Below are 6,000 nucleotides of genomic sequence, written 5' to 3'. Positions count from 1 at the left end.
ATTTGTAACATGTACCTTTTTTGTTTTGTAACACTCTTTTGTCGTTGGTAAGCGCCTACGCTTAATAAGCATTACCAATGTCGTTAAGTGCTACTTTAATTCGGTTGATTTTCTAAAATTAATTTGTAACACTTATTAATTGCACCAAACCATGTGGAAAGGGTTGCAAATCCAAAAACCCATAACAACTTCGAAATTTTGGGAGAACACCAAATCGCGCTCTATTAATTTTTTTCTTCGAACCAGAAAACACAACCATCTCTTTCTCACACTTCTTCTAAACTTAGGTTTCTTTCTCGCCTGCCGCTTCTCAATGGTCTCTCTTGCGGACGCTGTTCAATCTTCTCTCTCACTGCCGATTTAGTAAGTACCCATTCGAATCTTCAACTTTCAGTTTTGAATTATGTTTTCCATATTCTAGGGATTCCATTGCTAAACTAGGGTTGATGCCAATTCGATTTTAATTTTCTTGCTTCAAAGGTGCAATTTTTTATTGTGAATTTACTTGGTACTGCCTTCATTTTATTATAAATTAAGAGTCTTTTTGTCTGATTCAAACTAGAACAAAAGGAAATATGCCTCTTTGACAGATTTAACTATACCCAAAATATATTGAATGTAACCATAACTAATTCTTGGCTCCTCACCCCGAGGGTCTGGATCCATCCTCACTCGTGATTATGAGCTTCACTATAGAAGTTACGAGGATCATTTAGTTCCTTGGGGTATATTCCAGACTCCAAATTTGCTTCCGAATTAAAATGGTAAGCCTCCCTTCTATGGTTGCACTTCGGCCTGAAGGAGGACTACCAAACTGATGGAATTCGTTCGTACAGTTTTGTGGTTCCAAATGAGGTTGGGCTGCTGACATCCATCTAGGATCAGGGTAACGACCAGTATCAATTGGAGTTTGATTTCTTTGCAAAGCCATCCTACACTACTCACACCTACTACTATTCCCTTTGAAACCATTCCGAAGGTGACCAAGATTAACTGGAAAACCACCACTCTCACTAGGTATTGTTCCAGCTGGAGCCCAGACCACATTATCGACAAAAGGTGACCGATTATCAAATTGTGGCTGTGGGTTGATGACTAAATGACTGTCTCCCATACTCCTCCGCTGAAGCCCTATCACTAAACTCCCCAAATCCCATACGATATCGACTAGAAGAGGGCGAAAGTTGAAACTCAGGCACCTGCCTTGCATCATGGTGCCCACCATGATGCCTAGGCGAATAATACCCAGGACTCCAAGGAGCATCCATTTCACTATACCTCTGACTATGAGGTTGCTGAATTTGCCCAGACCATAAATGCAGAATCCTAAGCTGCCATAAATTAAACTGAGGTAAAGGCACCTCAAAATTCCACTGACTATTATTATTATTATTACTCGATCCAAACTCAACACTCATCGGATTCATCACCGGCCCTTCAACCCCTGCCACGACTCCCATCACAGGGGAATCGAGCGATTGTTTGTCAAAGAGAGCATATTTTGGGTATGGTTATTTTGCCTAATTCAAGTTGCTTATATCTATATATTGAATGTAACCATAACTATAAAGTTATCTTTTTTGGTTGCATCAATTGCTTAAGAATACCCATCTGATTGATTTCAATTTTTTTTTCTTCTCTTTTTTGCTTCTTCGGTGTTGAAATATCATGCTTTAGGTCTCCCTTTCTAGAGTTTATGCTGCTTAGTTTTGATTTCGTTTCGACTCACAGGTGCGTCTTTTATGATCATCTTTTCGTTTGTTTTTTTTGCTTGAATTTTGGTTGACACTGCTTGCTTGATACTGTATCGATTTTGATTGAAATTAAGTTAATTTGTCTATTCAATTTATTGAAAGGTGCACTTAATTTATTCAATCTTATGATTAGTTGATGTTAAATAAGTTGCTATTTTTTTATTTTTGATATAAGTGACTTTGTAATAGAAACTTCACGGAAAGATTAACTATACATATATTTAAAGTTGGCTATGAAAGTGTGACTCCTATGTGAAATTGTGTAGAAAGTTTTGGTTTTCCTATGCACAATGTTTTTTTATTTATTTATTTATTAAAGCTATGCAGTTGAAGTATAACTTGGATACTTTTTCATGATACTAGATATGTTTAGATTTTAGAATAATTTTTTCTAATCAAAGTATTTTTTTTTTTTGAAGTCAAAGTTATGTAGTAGAAAATCTAAGTTGGATTAGTTGTGTCTTAGCATGTGGTAACTAAGTGTATAGAACCAGAACACGTGACAAGTGGGTTTCTTTATTATAGTTTACAAGAGCGCACGACGTGGTTAAACTGAAGCTTGGAGACCACCTTTACGACGTAAGTGACATCCATACTGATATATTTGTCTGGTTGGGAATTCTAATCAATGTCAGTTGTTTATATAAGATTGACTTTCAACGTCCTAATTGTAATACATGTTAAACAATGTCTTAACTGTTGATGGTTGAACAAAAAAACAACAAATAATATCGTTCCAATTAACTGTTGATGATTTCAACATTCTTTTATGTTTCTCTTCCCTTAGAGTAGTAAAAAATGGAATTAGACCTTTTATTCCCATGCTATAGTGTTTTTTTACTTGGATCTCACTATGTTGTTGCTCTAATGCATGGTTTGTCCATCATCTCTAAAAGGTTTGTTTCCACCAGAACCTGAGCATTATAGAGGACCAAAACTGAAGGTGGCGATTATCGGGTCTGGACTTGCATGCATGTCAACAGCAGTGGAGCTTTTGGACCAAGGTATGCAGATAACCTTGACGTTCCAACTTTTCTCCATCTCACCCCTATAATGCAATATAGGTGTTTCTTGGTTTATCTTTAGAGAATGGGTTGCACATCACTACGTAGCTATGTTGGAATTATATGAATCTCAATATAGTTTGATTAATTATGGTTTGTATAATATATGTATTTTAAATTATGATGGCAGCATTAATTTTGTTTTTTGGCTACTCAGCTTGGAAGTAAACTCGATTATTGTCTTGAAACTCTTAAAACCATGTTAGATGTATTCATGCTATAAATATGGCAATGCTGCTGATTATAATGTTGTATCAAGTGGTGTCATATCAACTTGGGTTTAGTTAGATTGTCTTCATGAATTTAGGATTTGCAATTCATGGAGCCATACTAGGAGTGTAGTGCTAGGACTGTTTTGGGGTGATTTTCCAACGCACTCAATTTTCAATTAGTAACGCTTGAATATTATATAAAATTAGTGATTGTTAGAATTATGTATTACTTGAAAATTATACTTATCTAGCCATATGAGCTGGATTATTAATCTATCATTCAGCTTGATGGTTATACCTTGCCAAATTCATATTGGAACTACCACTTGGGTTTGGTGGGCTCTAGGTACTAGCTAGGTTGTGGAGCTTCATTGTCTGTATGCATCCAAAAGTATACACCAACAAGGGATAATGGTTAACGGACAACGGTTACACCTGCTACACCTGATGAGGCTGCATTCATATTGAGCATGCCAGAACGTAAATTGATGGATAAAACAGAATAGCTACGTACTTATGATGTTCCACGGACTCATGTTAAGGTAGGTGCTTTGTCTACAAATTACTTATGTTAGATCATCATCATCAGTTCTTCCTTGCAAGGGAATAAGAAATTTAGTTGTGGAGACTACTTTATTTGTACTTGTTTAAATTACCCTATTTAACTAGTATGGCATTAGGGAAGTATTTAGAACTCTTGTCAAACACATCACAAGCAAACTCATGCACACAGACAATCACACAAATGTAGTAGTTATAACTGTAAGTTAGCTAGGTATTCATTATATGCCTGTCATTGAAATCCCTTTTGATTAACAGGTATTATGATATTACATTTTTAGGAAATATATGGACGTACTTGGTGGAGCTGCAGTGCGGTGGACTTGGTTTGGATCACTTGTACATAGTGAAGCCACCACCAATGCCTGGTAGCTGGTAGCTAGTATTGCGCTTGGAAGTTATTTGGAACTGATGATTGTGTTTTGTACCTTTCAAAACCAGAAGTTATTTTCTATTGCTTAAAACCTTCGTACAATATCATATTGAATTTGTACCCATTAGGAAATATTTTCAAGTTCTTAAGTGATAGGGTTTGAATGTTTGATGAGTATCGTACTTTTTTAGCCTTTTACTTGTATATGTTTCTTTTAACTATTTACTAAAATTATAAGAAAATACAATAAGTCGTGAATTAGTTCAGCTATAAACTAAGATATGATATTTGTTGTTTTGCATATATAGGAGGGCTGTTTTTTGCATGTTCAGGTAGTCTCCCTAAAACGGGGCAAAAAAAATGAAAGTATCAACACATTAGTAACGGTTATAGACTGTTGCAAAATCTAAATAAGTTACGCTTTTTAATTGTTAGTAATTAGAAATTGCAATGGTATATAATAGTTACAAATGTTTTGCAACACTTTACCCACGCCAAATTTGCAATGCATTATAAGTGTTGCAAAAAATAATAGTAATATAATGGTTTTTAGCCATTGCTAATTGCTTGTTTTGGTGTAGTGTGAGATTTGAATTATATTGTAATCTCCCAGGAGTTAGTCGATAGTATGTTAATTCGTTTTTTATTTCCTTGGCAAATACAAGAATTGTTTTGTGGCGTTAAAGGTGTCGTCTTGCTTGGCCTGGTCTGTTCAAATTTCTGTGCTTCCTTTTTATCTTTTTGTTTTTTGTATGTATTTTTGTCTGCACGAATGTTAGTTTGTGAATAATTGGACTATATGGTTAGTTCACGTTCCTCCATATAATTTTGATTGATGTTCCTTCAGATGATTTTATTCAAGATTAAGTTTAGACAAATCGAAAATGTGACATTCCATACTAGAACAATTAGTACGTCTGTGTATAAGTTAATAGAAGGGTAAGGCTAGTGCTGGTACTACTTAAGCGAGAGTTGTATCTTTTTTTTTCCTTTAAATTTCTTTTCTGATTTGAGCGTCTTGATGTTTAGTGGTCATTTTTATTTTTACGCTTAGTGGATAGTATGGTTGATACAACATTATTATCTATGCATTTATACCCTTTGGCTTTTAAAAATTCAGCTTTTAATCTTCATATGCTATATAACTTGGAAGGGTTGATATATGAATATTATGTTATTTTGATTTTCAGGTTATGACAGGTTTTAAGTATATGAAATGTTGAAAATACAAAGGAAAATCTGCGGAATTTTTTGTAGAAAAAAAATATATGATGGTTTATCGTTAATTTTAAATTATTAATATTGAATTAGATTGAAAATGTGTTATTTATTTCATTATGTTTTACGATTCTGTACAAATCCTACCTATATTAATATCCGTTTCTCTCAAGATGCTCATAGTGAGCCACATCAGCAAAGTTTTTAAAATAGTCCCTATTTGAAAAATAATTACTTGCCTTCTTACCAAACTAACCCTGAATTTGGCCTGCTCTCTAATTTAATATAAATTAAAATTGTCCTTTCATGTGTTATGCTAAAACAAAAAACAAAGCTACGCATTATTTCATTATTTCAAATGTGCGCATGGGATAAAAAAAAAACAAATTCTAAAAAATAATGGATTAGTTAATTGATATGTATTAGTTATTGGATATGGATATGGATATGGATATGTATTAGTTAATAGATATGGATATGGATTACTTATTGGATATGGATATGTTAAACTTCCAAGTGCTTCCCTTAAATATAGGCCCAGACATGATGGGTTTAAGAATAACAGGCCCGGCCACAGGTCGGGCTACATGGCTAGTATATATTGGTTATCCAATGGGATTGGAATGTTTCAATGAAATTAGCAATATATATGAGTGTTACTTGAAATTTAATGGATCATATTTAGATATCTAGTTTATCCAGGTGTTTGCAGGTCCCCAATTTTGGAGGTTTTTATATATATATTCACGTTTTTTTTTTTTTTTTTTAAAAAAAAAATAATATATAAATATTACCGTTATATCCAAACCGTCATGACT

This window comes from Coptis chinensis, chromosome 9 (assembly GCF_015680905.1).
Source record: "Coptis chinensis isolate HL-2020 chromosome 9, ASM1568090v1, whole genome shotgun sequence".
Classification (NCBI taxonomy): domain Eukaryota; kingdom Viridiplantae; phylum Streptophyta; class Magnoliopsida; order Ranunculales; family Ranunculaceae; genus Coptis; species Coptis chinensis.
Note: the sequence above shows the minus strand (reverse complement) of the source record.